The 17,043-nt window shown below is 37.0% G+C and overlaps 1 long non-coding RNA gene across 1 annotated transcript in view; it reads left to right on the top strand.

Moving 5' to 3' along the window:
* Window positions 1–17,043, top strand: part of LOC130427911 (uncharacterized) — a 63,106-nt gene that overhangs the window by 44,003 nt on the left and 2,060 nt on the right. Inside the window, exons 2-3 of the long non-coding RNA XR_008907371.1 lie at window positions 11,036–11,220; window positions 11,573–11,625. This is a non-coding gene — a long non-coding RNA (uncharacterized LOC130427911). The remainder of the gene's footprint in view (window positions 1–11,035; window positions 11,221–11,572; window positions 11,626–17,043) is intronic.

Below are 17,043 nucleotides of genomic sequence, written 5' to 3'. Positions count from 1 at the left end.
AGTTACAAATTTCATGTTTTATCACTTTTAGAAGTTATAAAGAGACCATTATACGCCATTTCCATTAACCTGGTATATGTTAAATTACAGTAGTTTTATCATCTTATACATTACTGTTACATAGTACAGTAGATTTTCGTAAGTGTAATTACAAAAATCTGAATAATCACTAAGATTAAATTTTAAAGGGTAAATTGCACCAGTCATGATGTTGGTAACTAACACTGTATTCACAAAATGAAGCAACAGGCTGAAGCATCAGCCCAACACTCATTGGCCAAAGGATTGTTTGCTTGCAATGTTTAGGGGGGTCCTGGCCTTGATGACCTCTTTTTTTCTTGCCTCTTAATAAGTCTTGCTTCTGAAGCGGTAACAGAATGGTCAAACATATGTCAAGGGTAATCAAGGTCCAAATGCACCTGACCTGATATAATCCCCTTTGAAAGGGGCTTCCAACTGTTTACTATTGTTAACAAGGACTGCACCGCAAAGGGAGCTTCACATTGTGAAAATAGTTTATTGGAGCACTTTACCACCACATAAATCGTCTCAGAAGATGAAACATAGAAGATCAAACCCAAAACGGGCATAGAGATTGTTGTCGAACATTTTGTAAACAACAATAAATTGTTAATGTGTCCTATGGTGTGACGGTAAACATAAAAAAAACTTAAAATGAAGATAAATCTCTCTTATGCCATTTTATATTATAAATTGAATATGAATAATATATAATAATATATTATCAACAGTTTTACAATGTTTTACAATGTCACACCATAGAACAGATGTTTGTCAACTATACAAATATCAAAACAGATATATTTTATTATTTTTATTTTATGTTTACTTTACTTTATTTGACAAAAAAATACAAAAAAACTCACTCTCTCTCTCTCTCTCTCTCTCTCTCGCTCTATCTTGGTATCTTGGCATGAGCAATTATTGTATTATTGCCTCATTTTGACAAATTGCTTTATTGTTTCCTTTATCTTTTCTGTAAGCTGCTTTAGATAAAAGCGTTTTCTAAATGCCTAAATGTAAATGCACTATACTCCAATTTAAATTCAAATTAGGGTTGGGGAACCAAACTTAGGGCCCGGCTAGGGGGTCCTGGGATCTTTTTTCTGCCTTTTTTACAGATTCATGGAGTGAAAAGCATTAAAATAGAACCTGTGATTTAAATAGTTTTATGTTTGATTCACCTCGAAAGTTTCCTTTCTTTAAAGCTCATAAAACAAAGCGTGTGAATTGGCAGTGAATTAACAAGAAGCCTCCTTGTTTTCACTTGGGGGTCAGCAAGTGTTCTGGAGCCACAAGTTACTCAAAGCGTGTTCCTCCTAAAACCAGCATTATGGCAGACTCCCACGTTGGTCATCAACTATGCTATGCCCCATGTCAGCCTCCATTAACCCTCCATGCAAATTTACACAGTCCCACCCCCACCGACTCCCCATGTCAGGTTTTTTCGGGGGTGGGCTGACAGACCGACCTTGCATGTCCACTAACGGTCACTTTAATGCACTGGGGGTCAAGGGATTAGTCCAGCAGGGCTCAACTCTCTCACACCACACCGATAATACGAATCGTACAATGAGGTCAGTGTCGAAGAGGGAACCAACGGAGCCTCACTCTGAGCCCAAAACCCCTCCCCGCATCTCTTAGGGCAGCGGCAGTCATGCAGAACTCACAAGCGAACACAGAGTATGAGCTCATAGGATTAGGTCATTCAATAAGGTCAGGACACCTCTGTGAAAGGGGCGAGATAGGCTCGGAATCTCTTAAATCTGTTCTATTGACCAACAATTGTTTGCGTCACTGAGGTGGTTGTTAGGCAAGCGGATTTTACGTGAATTGTTTAGGATCCATAATTTAAGTTTGTAAAAAGGCAAGTTCATGTTCACAGAGAGATGCCCGGAAGTGTAATTTATCAGTATTGCCCCACAAAAATAGTTTGGAGCAGTAATGCGTTTAAAGGGACACAAAGGATGCTTTTTATATATTTAGCAAATGCTTTAGTACAAAGCTATTTTATGGCTTTTAAAGTATATTTTCTTATTTTGTCTCTCTCTAGAAATTCAAGCTTATCGGCTTGACATGGTTGGCAAGACACATAAAATATCTTAATCAGGAGTTTTTATGTTGTTATAGTGGGTATTATACCAGATTGCCTGGCCTGTTTTGCCACTTAAAGGAGCATTTCACCCAAAAAAATTAACATCCAGTTGTTCCAAATCTGTTTACATTGCTTTGTTTGGCTGAAGACAAAGAAAGAAGAAGAATGTTGACAGTTGTGGTGCCCCACTGACTACCATAGTGGGATTTTTTTATGTTTTTTTCTCTTGAACACAAAAGAAGATATTTCGATTTTTGGAAAAGCAAACGGTCCTGGAGCATCTTTGACTACCATTTAATTGATCCTACTATTGTAGTCAATGGCGCCCCAGAACTGTCAGTGGCTAACATTCTTCCAATTGTCTTTCTTTGTGTTTTTTTGGAACAAGAAGTCTGGCTATTACCCAGCGCAGGATTGCGTATCTCTGCGTCTTCTCTGCTGCTAGACCGGTATAGAGAAGCAGCACGTTCCACATGCACCTGCAGATGACTCGTAAATCAATGTGTACACTGTTTCCAAACATTTGTCACTTACTGAAATTTAGGGCGTATAAATATGAATCAACACTTTGTCTGTTAATGCACGTGGTTCGTTACTTAGACTGAACTTTGCACTGCGTGATACAAAAAACATTAAAAAATTTGAAAATAGTTTTTAGGCAAGATCTGGTCTAGTAAGTGGCACAGCATTGTTATGCGTTGTTTAAGGAAAATGTCCATTAATTGTACTATTTGTGAGTTGTGTTTTGAATATAATGTTACCATGCATTTCAGACATTTTGCCTAAACACATTTATTTTGCACATTGTGACTTCATCCTAAGTTTTCCTGTAACTCAGTGGTAAGAGAATTGCGTCAATAACGCAAGGTCATGGATTCGATCCCAGGTGATTGCACATACTATGTAAAAATGTATAGGACATTGCAATGTAAGACACTTTGGATAAAAGCGTCTGCCGAATGCATAAATGTAAATGTAACCTGGCTCATTTCGCTTTTTTTTTATAATGGAATATTCTGTTCCAAACACGTTCTGTAAATGTTTGACTGTTTTTTGGGGCATCAATGTTGCGCTGAACTTTGCGCTGTATCCTTGCTAACCACCTGTTGTCATCCCCACATGCACGCCCGCGCATGCGATTCCACGATCAGGACACCACTACATTGTATTTTTCCACTGAAATCTTGAGACTGAGAGTGGTGTTAGCATGAAATCAAAAAAGTTTAAAGGTCAGGGTTTCTGAATTTGTCAAAAATGTCCTAAGATTTTTGTGTGCTAGGTTTTTTCCCTCATTTTATCACTATATTAATAAATGATTTACATTTCTGTTTTGATTTCGAAAATGAAAAAATCATCAGTGCATCAATATTCATGGGCTTAGCCCTCTCCCAAACACACACAAAGCCACTTTTTAGTCCTAAGTAACACCCAATCTCGAAACCTGTCTATAATTGAAGTCTGAGCATTTTTCCATATCAAAGATGAAATACTTGTAAATCTTTGTAATCCCTGTCATATACCACAACAATTACTCAGGCTCATTGTTCATTCAGTGTGGTTTTTCTGTCATACAAGACAATGAGAACATGCTGTTTATCTATCACCATATCTATAATCCCCTTTGAAATACATGATCTTGGGTTCAAGCATACCTGCTGTCAGAAAGACAACTCTCTTATGTTAATACAAAGCACAAAACAAAAACAGTAATTTCAAGGCTGACAGCGATATCATTTCTTGTTTAAACACGCTGGAAAATAGCACCGCAAGCTCAACAAGCGCATTAAACCTCATATAAATTGTAGTTATATCTTCACCCGGATGGAAGTGGTTGTCGCTAGTTGGTATGGATGTGTCATTTTTGTAGTGTGCCCTTTTCGCTGGAGGAAGTCAGCTTCCCACAATACACCACAGTTGTTTGTAATATTCACATAGTTGGGGTTTAGTCTGTAAGCCAATCATTGTTGCAATGTGTACTGTATGACAATTGTGTCATCATTAGTAATCTTTATATACAAATTATTTAATGTTTTCCCATACATCACAGGCATGTTTTTCTGTGTACTGATCTGACACTTTGCTAATATAAGTGTTCTGTCATCATTTATTCACCCTCGAGTCCAAATCTGTATATTTTTCTTTTTTCTCATGAACTCGGAGAAAGTTATTAGGAAGAAGGTTTGTTACCAAACAGTTCTTGGCCACATAGAATAGGAAAACATTTCTATGTATACGTCTTTGTTCTAATGAACAAAAAAGAAGATAATTTGAAGAATGTAAGAACGCAATCCATTCTGGGGCACTTCTATATGGTAAGCAATGGTGACCAAGAACTGTTTGTTTACAAGCATTCTTCCAAATATCTTGATTTTCATTTTTGGGCAAACTGTTCCTTCAATTCTTGTTAATTGCTTTGTATTACATTCAGCAGTTTCACAGTTGTTTCTCATACCTTTAATAATAATAAAAAATATTGTTATATGCTTGTTGATGTTATTTGTCCTTTTTTACGATAGATGTGATGCCTAGTGGTTTTATTTTTATTTTTTGAAAAAGGACTTCTTCCAAAGTGAATTTTTAGTATGTTTATTTAAAGTTTTATTAACCCCTGTTGTTTTTACTGGATGTTTGTGGATTTATGGCAGTATTTCTTACTTTTCTTCAATTCCCTTAATTTTGGTAAATCCCTTATACTTTTTAGTATTTGAAATTTAAAGGGATAGTCAAGGCAAAAATTATTCTTTCATCATTTATTCACCCTTGTGTCGTTCAAAAGCTGTATATGACTTTCTTCTGTTGATCACAAAAGAAGTCATTTTGAGAAACGTTTCAGTGGTTTTGTGTCCAAACTATGGAAGTCAATGGGGGCAAATGTTGTTGGCCTACCAGTATTCTTCAAATTATCTTCTTTTGTGTTCTGCAAGAAATACGTACAGGTTCCAAAAAGCATGGAGAGGTGTAATGGAAGAGAAATATAAAAAAATAATTCAGAAATCCCCTGTCATAGATGCATAGATTAAATGAAACCTGTTTAGAAATGTGTTCTGTCTTCTTTACTGTCTGTTTGTATTGTACTCAATGTGTTTTGTTGTTCCCACCTGTTTGCCAAAGGTGTTGATATTAAGAATGTTAAATGAACCCCTATTTAAAAACAAGGAGGGACAAAGTAATTCTGAGTTTACTACAAGGTTTGTTAATCACTATTGCTGTAAGCCCCAACGTAAACTGAATGGCAGTTGTTTAAATGCTTTGAGCCATTCATTGAGTTCTAGAGCTTAGGTTTCTGAGCTTGCAATTCAAACTGTTTCCAAATACTGTAGATAATCTGCCTACTGCTCTTAGAGTTAAACCTTTAAGAAGGATTTCCAGGAAAGCAATGCAACTTAAAAAACAACTCAAAAATCAATCTACTATTTGAACCCTATTCATATTAACTTTGATTTAATTTATTATTTTTACTTTTGATTTATTTCGGAAACCGGAGCGCACAAACAAGTTATGGCTGACCCATAATTACAGCTGCATTCTTTGGCTCTTGTTGACTTTCTTCTCTTGTGAAACATGTGAACCTGTGGCATTGTGCTTTATCTGATTAAACAGAGCCACAAATGCTCAGTCTGAGGGACACGATTCAAAGCTGTTGTTTGTTTTGGTATGCGTGCAGAGCAGCATGCATGAAGCTAAGCAGTTATTGCTTTATACAACTTGTTATTATGATGTCAGATGGTATTTATCTATTTTTCCTTCTCCATAAAGGAGCGGTTGTGCCGAGCTCTCGCTCCTGCCCCTGTGTGTCGGCCTGTTTGTTTAAACTGCAGTTTGCTGTGTTTGGGTTATGGATTGTAATTTTATAATAGTTGTTTGGATAGCTTCTGTGTTATGGTCACACAGCATTTTGACTAGTTGTGTAACATCTTGACACGTTAAATTGATTTCTACCTTAACGTAGATTTAAACAAGCCACTTGATATTTAGCATATTTTTAGTATATATGTTGCTTTGTTGAGGAACCGTCCTCACCTTATTCTCTCTATAGGTCATGGGGGTTGGTGGAGGCTGGGCTTCGGGAACGGTTTTTTACATACCACAGAGGCCAAACCATAATATGTCCCCTTATGAATGGCTGTTTCATGGCGTTCGATTAGCACTAGAATGGCTTGCTGTTTGGTAGTATCTTGAATAGAGCTAAACTAAGTATAGATTTCCCACCGCGCAGCTGAAAACGGAAGATTTATCCACGAGGACCCAGACGAAAAAAGAATAAATAACAATAATAATGGCAAGTTGGCAACAACATAGTGTCCAGACCATCAATTTAAAGCTAATCCTAAATGCTGAAAATGGCCATTTACCTTCTCCGATTAAGCCCTGAGAAGATCCAGATGTCATTGTTTGTAGTGTTTCATCTCTTTTGAACAGACAGTTTACTTTTGTGCTTCATGCCGCTCTGTCTATTCAGCTTATAAGAGACAATAGTGGTTTTGTTTGACAGAATCAATGCTGTCTTAGTGAAGAAAGAAAGGGGATAAAGTTTCATTTATTGAAACAAAAACAACAAAAAACAGCTGTTCAAATTGAATGTAGAGCAACACAAATATGATTAACAGTGTGCATGTGATAAAGGAGAAGGAAATGAAAAATGAAATTCATTGACATGTGACTAATGTTTTTACCTCAAAACATACTTTTGGAGTTGTCACAAAGTTTTTTGATTGACAGACTGATCAGCGGAATAAGCAAATCGCAGCTGAAACCTCTGTATCATGTATGATTTAATTTTTTTGTCATAAATCATTATTATCAGTCTCCCTTTATGTTTGTCGCTGGGTTTTGCAAATATCTAACCAATAAAAAGTATTAAAAAGTGCTTGTCAACTTTGAACACAATGTTTTTTCCATTTCCTGAAAAACAACACATTTGGACATTCGAGGATTCAGCAAAGACATATTACTAATATACCAAATATACTGCCTAAATGTTGCTTTTTATGTTTTAGAAAATAGGACTAGCAGAACATTTTTATGTAGATATTTTCTGCAGATGTGGGCTCTGATTTTATTTTGTTACATTTTTGGCCATCAGTAAGAGTATCTGGATATTGGATACCATAAATTTTGTCCTGCTAAAAATAATTTTATTAAGTTTATATTTATATCTTTGAATTTGGATTGCAGACTTTGGATATTTTCTAACCTGATCTCATAGGAATTTGTGCGTATTTTTTATGTAATGACTAATTTGTATGAATTAAAAACGTATGATTATTATAAAAAAGCAACACTGAAACCCCTGCCCTTACCCCCCACCCCTAAACTAACGTCACTGCCGCGGAAGCAGATCATACTAAAACACACTAAAATGCATACAGTACAAATTCCTGTGAGATTGTGTTGGATTTTCATGAAACTTTAAAAAAACTTTTCCTCAGTTGAATTAGGCAAAAGGCTCCATTTTCTCTCAATTAAATGTTGATGCTGTCTTGGAGAAACTGTTGAGATACTATTTGTAGCTCTTTCTTTCTGTCGGCTCAAATTATTTTGTTTCTGTTGCTCAGAGCTTGCTCTTAGTAGATCAAAAGGATGTTTTATAGTTTGAAACAATAAATGACTGGGTAAGAGCGTGAAGATATAAAATACCCGTAGATAGCATATGATAGTTTGTCCCCAGAGGAGCTGGATGAGAAATGTTTGACCTTTGGCATCTTGAGCATGATGCTATCAACATCAGGGTCATGGGTTCTATCCCCAGGTACACACAAAATGATCAGTTGTATAACTTAAAGGCACTATAGGTCACTTTTAAGTATGTGACAGATGCATAAATATAATTGTAATTTCAGTTGATGTTAATGTCAGGACTCCATTATACTGGCCGCTGAAGATATCTTCTGAAGATAAACTACATTTGAAGTCAACGTGCTCAGACACTAGGCACGACAATGAGAATAGACCAATTCATAAACAACTAGGAGATCAATCGTAGTGGGCAGGTTTTCGAGTTCAAAGCTGGGTCACACCATTTAATCCATACAGAAGAGATGGAACAGGTGTTGGCAACCTCAGAAAGGCGGTTGTATGTGGGCCATGAGGGCTTTTTCAGCATCTATTCAGGTAGTCGCTCTTAATCACACCTGGGTTTGTCAGCACCCCTAGGATCCAACTCGGAGATCACAGCATTATGGGAAGATCAAGGGAAAACTTTATGGTCAGAAGTCTGAATGGTCAAGACAACATGTGCCATAGAAGTATCTTCTATAGAAAAAAATCTGGAGAAAATGTCATCCTCAGTCATACAGAAATGGAATGTTAACAAGAACCTAATTTTCGCTTTAGCCAACAATGAAACATTTCCTCGCTGTCTTTGCCATGAAAAGCCAGACTGATGTATGTCTTATGGAGTCCTGCACGCTGTCTGTTTCTTTCAGCCTAACCTCACCTATATTTCTTATATTCTCTCATTTGGAAGCTGAAAACCTCAGCAAACACAACACAGAGCGGTTGCTTTTGATTAACGACTCTTTTATTGACATACTCCCTCACATGTGGTTTGGCCATTGTATCACATGTGGTTAACCATGATACGGCAGGCCTTACATAAGACAGAACGCAAGCAGCAGACGTTGGCCAATTTTAATCCTATTTATGACATTGTCACGCGCTAATAAAAGGGCATCATAACTGAGCCTGTTATTATTGTGTTTTAGCTACTTGCGTCAGAATAAAGGACCTTGCAACTAAACAGATCCAAATAGAGATGTATCTTATTAAAGGTTGAGTGTGTAATTATTTGGAGGATCTATGTCTTCAGAGGTGTATTAAGACCTTACATGATGAAGCGATATGTTTTTATATCCTTAGAATAAGCTATTTCTATCGATATACACCGTGAGTCCCCTTACATGGAATTCGCCCTTTGTTGTTTCTACAGTAGCCCTAGACGGACAAACTTCGTTTCTTAAATGCGTTATTTCCTTCAGCAGAGATGCAAAAACGCAGTGGTATCTTTGTCCACGTGAGAGCTGTGTTAAGAAAGGGAGGGTGGAGTGAGCCGTTGGTTGCAATATGCAACTTCACCGCTAGTTTATGATAAATTCTTCACATTGCTCCTTTAAAGGTAGAATAGGTGATCCTGTCCAGAATTTTTTTTCATGCTGGTTGGAAATCTCTACATCTTGAAAGCAGTTAGTGGTCCAATTATATTTTTATAATTATATATCGCCTGTGAACAAATGGACAATTTTTTTTTTTGCCTGGCCAAATCGGGAGTGTTAACTTCTGGACAGATAGGTAACATACAAATTATGATCAGATTTTGATGGGTTTTGATTATGTTGCTTTTGTGGACCTTTATATATCACAGGATTAATTCTGCATCTAATTCCGTTTTAAAGCTGTTGTATATATAAGCTGTTTTCGCTAGTGTAGTAACGTTTTTAGTTTGTGCTGTAACGTGTTCTCACTGGTGAATGAAACACGATTTTATTGGAATTGATCCAAGAGCTTCTGGTTTGTGGTTTTGGCTTTGCACAGCGATTTGCATGGAGGGTGGGATCATGATTTCAGTACTAGCAGGCTAAAGTTAGCACCTTACCAAATCAGCCATTTCGCATTGAAGTATGTCTTGATAAATTAAGACTAAAGGACAAGTTTAAACTTTCTTTTTAAATATGCACAGTAATATTTTCATATTTAAAACCATTTAAAGAGTTAAACCATGTTGGTTTGTTTATCCCGCAACCAAATAGGCAAACAAATTTGTGGGATTGACCACATCACTGTCACAAATTATTACCCCAGTTAACAGTGCCAGTCCTAGGACAGTTGATTCAGATAATTTAATAAAGAGGTGAATGCATTTCTGAAATGGTTAAGCTCAGGAATAAACCCATTGTGGTGAGAAAGGCGGGATGGGAGCCGCGAGGCGTGGCCGGTGGCGTGAGTGAAAGTTGGAATCAGCAGTCCCGTCGCTCGTCGTCTTATGCTCCCGATTTCCTCCGTGAGATATGCGGGACCAGTGTGAACACAGCTGATTCCAACTATAACTCACGCCTCATGGCTCTCGTCCCGCCTTTCTCACCACACCCATCTATCGAGCATCTTTTCGTTGCGAGAGATTGTCCTTTTCCTCCATTGTTGTTGTCGCAATATGTAGCAATGGGCATGTTTACGCGTATGAGTCAAAGGAAGTACACTTTGCAAGGCTGTGTGTTCTGCCATATGCGTATATTCGCATACATGTAAAAAAAATAAAGCTTACCACGGGCTTTATTCACACCCCCCAGCACAAACTCAATGGCCCACCTTTGTGCGTGTCATTGAGCTGTGTGAATGCAATCACATCTAGAGATGTGACCCCTGGAATGGTCAAGGCTGTGTCAGAGGGCGCTCAACTCACTCTGACCGGAGGAATGTGCCTCGCTGCTGAAGGTTATAAGAAAAAAGGTTTCGACTGGGGGCCTGTGCCACCATGTTGAGAATAATTTCAAGGATTTTGCTGTTGTTTCCAGCTGAGACTTTGCTATCAAGCCAAAATGGCATGAAATTAGCTTGTAAAGCACACCACATTAAAGCAGTGGAGTAGTGTTGACTCTTTCCAAACTAATCCAAAAATATCCGCTCAGAAAATCATTAGTTTAGAGAGCTTTGTTCCTGAGTTCTTCAACTGTGTCATTCAAAGCTTTGTAGCCTCGTTGCTACCAGAAAATCAATTAAGATAATTCAGACAGTTTTTTTATTGTTTTGTGACAGACCATGCATGTTAAAGGCATAGTTTACTCAAAAATGGAAATTTTCCTCTGTTTCAACCTTATAAAAAAGAAATATATATAGATATCATGCATGCCTGAAGTTATCAAACATTACGTTATCCATTTTTGTCATCTGAATCTAAACTTACGTTCCCCTTTTTGTCTTTTTTAGGACAGCGCACCACACATGATGGATGCCGGGATGAACGATCTGGCAGCATGTATCCAGGTGCTTGCGTTGTGCTATGCAACGGCAGTATCTTCTGAGGCCTCCTTACCTTTTTACAAACCTTGAGCACTGAGCCGTTGTTTAACTTGGCAGAAATTGGGCCCTCCCAGGAGCCACACCACAAAGAGGTTCTGTTATTCACAGGAGAGCTTATTGTTGAAAAATTAACCAAGGGGAGAAAGAGTAGGACAGAATTCTGCATGAATTATTTTTAGCAAATGATATCTACTTGGCTGGGCCAGACGTTGTAGATTGGTCTCTAGTGGGCACTTGGGAAGGGGAAATGAGTCAGCAGTTACCATTAGAAGAGAGTTACAGGGGAATTCCTCAAATAATTTGTGTGTTTGTTGTGTAATTGACAATTCAATTTATATGTTTGATTGTATAACACAAACCTTTCTTGTCCTTTTTCAGTGATGTGGTCAATTTGTCCTCAGCACAAATAAAAAATGATCTTAAATTTTTTATTTTAATATTCAGATTAAGGATGTGAGTTGGATATGCGAAGACCCCTGTAGATCATCATGCACCAGGTTCAGTATATTTTCTTTTTATAATACACAATTTAGATTCCCAAGGATCAAAAGTGAATTTGTTTGTTGCCTCAGTGCCTTATTATTTTGGCATCTGTCGTCTAAACCAAACAGGAAAGGAAACCAACACCAATAACCCAAAGTGATATCTACAAAGACTGGTTTAGCTGTCATTCCAAAAAAGAGGCCCTGAAGTAACTCTATTGTCAACATTAGAGGGGTTCTGGTTTTTAAAAGTGTCAAGATCAAAAGGCACTTCTTACAATACATGCTTTTCTTATTGCTAAAGATGCCATAAGCTTTTAATGTTGCAAAGCAATTACTGTAATTAAGAACAAGCCTTACAACCCTTGGATCTCGGCAGAGGCTTTGAGGAGTAAACCGCAAGCATTATAAAGGGAAGAAAAAACATTGACAATAAAGGGGTTGCATATAAATACGAAGTTCTTTTTGCGGAAGAGCAAATATAAAGCTGGGCTCAAGGGTCTCTCATCCGTTCAAAGAGTTTAGAGCTGAACAAATTAAAGGGAGCGTCGCTCAAGCATGTGTTTACAGTGAGAGATGCAAAAAGAAGATATAAAGAGAAGGGAGAGGGTTTGGGGGAACATTTTCTATGTAGTTTCCAGTGTATCAAAGATTCCAGAGAGACAATGTGATGCCAAGTCTTTTGTGTTGATTTAGTAAGTGCAAATATTCTACCAATATTTCCCAGGATAAAAGTATGTTTTTTTTTCATTGTGACAATATCACCTACCAATGGGGTACGTTATCACAACGCAGTCTGCTATTGCACACAGTAAATATTAGATCACTTTTTAGTTCCATTAAAATATATATTTTATAATTGTATCTATTTGATTCAGCTACTTGTAGTCTGTTTGATAGAGAAAAACAGTTTTAAAATATTTAAGAGTTGACAAATAAACCATACATGTGTCTTGTCGTATAAACGCCAATAATTTTATAAAATGTTATTTATTATTATTAGTATTCATATTGATCTATCTTCATTTGTTTTCATTTTTATTTTCACATGTACGGTTTGTTTGTCAACTACCCTTAAACAAGATGTTTCAAAGCATATTACAAACATACAAAACCACTAATTCTGTGTAATTTCCTTGTAAATAAAAGACAGTTACAGAGAGTAACAGCATAATGGTTTACAACATTCCAGTCCTCAGGCAACAATACTTGAAAAGAAGTATTTGGTTTTTTGTCTGAATGTTCTCTTTCTTGTTTTGTCCTGCGTCCATGCTTTACTCATTTATGAGCATAGTTTCACGCCTCAGTTTAAGTGTTTAATTTAAAGTTATGACACGTTCTGTCCCCTCCGAATAACTTTCTACATTGTAGAGATTTTCTCACTTTGCATAAAAGTTTGGATTGGGTTGATTCTAAGTGCACAACAGTTATTAAAATAAATCTTCATCCTTACACTTTTCCCCCGAAAGGATTTTACAACACATGCAGTAGTCTTACAAACTGGATTGTTCTTGACTCCATGCAACAATTTTTTCGTGATAGACCAGTAAATGTCATTCATTTCAAAATTGCTGCGGTTTCGGGTCAAAACTGTTATTGTTGGTGGACTCTGTTCCCCTCTGCACCACTGTGGGCCACTCTGAAAGCCTGCCCGAGCTGACCCTGGCCTGAAGACATTGTTCACGGAGCTTGGTATTCCCCTCGCAGCACGCTTCAGCCTGTGAAGGATGGCCTTTTAGGACCTCTTCAATTCAAGTTCTCCTTTTTCCTCAAACTCACTTTACCCAACCCTTTTGTAACTCCGAAGGCTTGCTCTCAATTTAACGTTTACTTTATACACAAACACAAATTAACCTCTTCGTAAATGATTTCGCTCACACGACATTGAGTTGTTCCCAGTGCACCCAATGATCTTCTTTTTGCAGCCCAGAGAATAGTTGTACTGCTCCGTTGCTCATCCTTAGCCCAGAAGTCTTATTGGAGATGTTAGGTATGCTTCTTTTAAGTATTACCTTTGGCTCAGATGCTTCTCTTGGCAGAGAAATAAACATAGACACAAAGATGACAGTTGCATAGATGAAAAAAATGAATGTGAGTATTATATCTCCAATAGCCTCTATTAAAATGTCTCTTGATTTAAAAACCCTGAAGTCATGTTTTCTGAAACATCTGATAAACAGCCGTTTTAAGCAAAGATTCATTTGCTTTCAACTGCTATCTAGAAGAAACAACTCGGATATTACAAAGATATTATTTGGCTATTTCTACATCAAAGCTTTTCATGTCAGGAAACGCTTTATGCACAGTAACACACACAGAGAGAGAAGTTTACAAATACATTTTTCATGCCCGTGTACTCACAAGTATGCAAATATTCTCCCCACATCCATTTATACAATTGTTTAAAAATTTGGATAATCGAATGCAATTCCTTTCTGGCTACAGCAAAAACAAACCGTACATGAGTGTCCGGCACATTTTAAACGTAGCGTCACTGTGAAGATTCTGTCAGCAACCCTTTAAAAGTAGATTTGTGTATAGTTTTATACCTGCAAAAAATATATATTTTTTTTACATAATTACATTGTGATCCTTATATTTTATCTACATGATCTGACCTCTGTGAACTCTGTAATTTTATCATAGGAAAATAACCAATACGTTTAAATTGAGAATAAATGAAGACAGAAAATCACAATTCTGTCATCAGCGCTTAATTTGTAAATTCCGAGGTGCCGGAACAAGGGGGCGTGGCAGATCAGGCAAGTTAGTGGGGTTGGGAGAAGTAACGGAATGTGCAATCTCTGAGGGTTTTTCTATCCAACTATTTAGATGTTTTAAAAATATGCATAAGAAAGCCTAAATGGAAACGGACATGCAAAGATACTCTCAGATTTATCAAAGAAATTAATCGGTCTAGACCCAGATTTTTTCTTGAGTTTTCCTTTGTTCAAATAACCGTTTATTGTCGTAATGAAGATGTTGTGAATATTTGTGCAGGTAAAACACCAAACAGCCCTTAACATTTGTTTAGAATTCCGAAGTTTAATGTAAAACTTAAATTACGCCTGCGGGTACAGGTGAAGGCTGCCATGTATAACGTTAGGCATATTATCATCCGTTAACCGTATTTCATTGGTTCTTCTGCATTTAAGATCAAATATCTCTCTGAAGTGTCCATCACGGTCAAACATTTTAGAAAAATAGGCGTTTGAAAGTTAGCCTAAATTAAAAGTTATACAAAATATTTTTTAAGTGCTGTACAATGAATAAATATACATGTGATATTTGACAATTAAAAGATTAACAGAACGAAAGGGGAAAACGGTGAGAATATTTTGCTGAGTTTGGTTCAGTTTGTGAGGCGCAGCGCGTGATTACAGAACGCATTCTGTTAGTTTTCTTTTTTTTTGCAAAGCACAATGTTCTGTTTTCAGTGCAAGTGTGTACACAACTAAACGTTTGCAGTATCTAATGACATATTCATAATCATATATGTTTGACCATAAATCATCACAGAGTTTTATAAATTTTTACTGCCGTGATAACTATCCGGCTTATTCCAGCACAAATTAAGCACTGTCTGTCATAATTGATTCACTCTCATGTTAAAACCTTTATATTCTCCCTTTCTCTTTACTTTCGCCTTCTGAAATGTCTCACCAGGTTTGTGGCTGTAAATTTGAAGTCAGTGTGTTATTTGTTATTAATCAAGATTCTTCAACATATCTTCTCCTGTGTTCTACAGAAGAAAGAAAGTCCTATTGGTTTGAGATGACAAGAAATGATGCAAGAATGTCTCATCTTTAATTTGCACTAATTGTGTTTGTTTGACATATACACTGTAGTAAAGTGATTCTGGGAGACAGTGGTGAGCAGAAATAGGATGGAGAAAGGCTTTAAAGGGGAAGTTCTCGGTCCACCGTCAGCTGTGGAGGGTCTGCTCGGTGTTTGTTTATTTGTCGGATATGTCTAGACCTTCCCCCTGGTTAGTGTCAACACATACAGCAACTGACGCTGATTCATCTTGAAAGTGTTGAAGGGAGCCAGATTATAAGAGACAACTTACATAACTCTGCCTAAAGAGCATCTGTCTGTGTTTAGAAACACGTTTAGAATCAGATTTTATGGAAATTGTAAGTAAAATAATAGTATGAGAGTTACCCGATACAATTGAAACCTTGTTTTTCTCATAACGTAGCCACAATCAAGTGGACGTAATGGTTTGCACTTTTGGCTTAAGATAGAATAATACAGTACAAAATTGAAGTTTCAATTACTTTGTGGCTTTAAAAAATGTTATACCACAGTATATTTACATTTAAATTAAAATCAACAGAAATCTCCAGCTTTTTGTTTAATGATATTCCTCTCATTATTGACATTGTTTAAAGCCAGAAAATGGCACCGTTTCACAGCCCACATTCTTAACTATACTAAACAGTCTTAGCTTGGAATTTCAGAGGTATGTGACCTCCACGAAATCAAACAAACATATTTAAAGTAGCTAGGCAAATCTGCGTAAGAGGGTAAAGGTATTCAGCGTTCCCACCACGAGCTGGTGTAAGACCCTTAACAAAATGTTCTGTGGGCTCGGGCGACTGCCTTATTGACTGATAGAATCACTCATACCTAAAGATTAGTCAAATACAGACAGAGGCCTTGACCTGCAAAGTTCTGTACGCTTCGCACTGCACAATACCTGACGCAAACATGCAACAGCAGGTACGGGGTCCTATCTGGGCCTTCTGCGGATCAGGACAGGACGGCTTCTCCGTTCCAGCATCAGCCCCGGTCAGGAATGCTGAGCTAATCTTCAAGTGCTGGAGCAAATTCCAGCCTTCACTCTTACTTCTTTCTTACGGCCTAACAGACCATAGTAGTCTGAGTAAATAAGCCAGAAGTTTGTGTCAGCAGTATTTCTCTTATCTTGATGGGCCTAAGGATTGCATTTCTAATAATCGTACGTTTTTGTGTGATTCACATTGTATGGATGTATATAAATTAGCTACCTCGTACCTCAAATTCCAGTGAGATCAGGTTGAACATGCTTGTGTGCTTTGACAGAACATTAAAACTGTAAATAAATGATTATATACCAATTTGATATTAGAATTTTGTCCAATGATAAAACATTAGTAATCAAGACTTATGGTGATAAACCTTTTCAGAGTTGACAACCGATGAGAAAAAAAATCACATATGAGATTTCTTCAATATCTCAATACCTGTATTTCTCCAGCACGGTAAAGATAGCTGTAAATTACAGAATTTTACTGTTGTTTTTTTTGACACAAATGAGATTTAATATAGAGCGAATGGAAACTTAAGTCTCCTGTGTCTCATATTTATTGTTATATTAAGACCCAGAAGTCTCACAAATGGCTCCAATACACTGTAAAAATTACACTTTACAGAATGTTATGCTTTATT

The sequence above is a fragment of the Triplophysa dalaica genome, chromosome 8, assembly GCF_015846415.1.
Source record: "Triplophysa dalaica isolate WHDGS20190420 chromosome 8, ASM1584641v1, whole genome shotgun sequence".
Lineage (NCBI taxonomy): Eukaryota > Metazoa > Chordata > Actinopteri > Cypriniformes > Nemacheilidae > Triplophysa > Triplophysa dalaica.
This window is presented reverse-complemented; position numbering and strand designations above follow the sequence as displayed.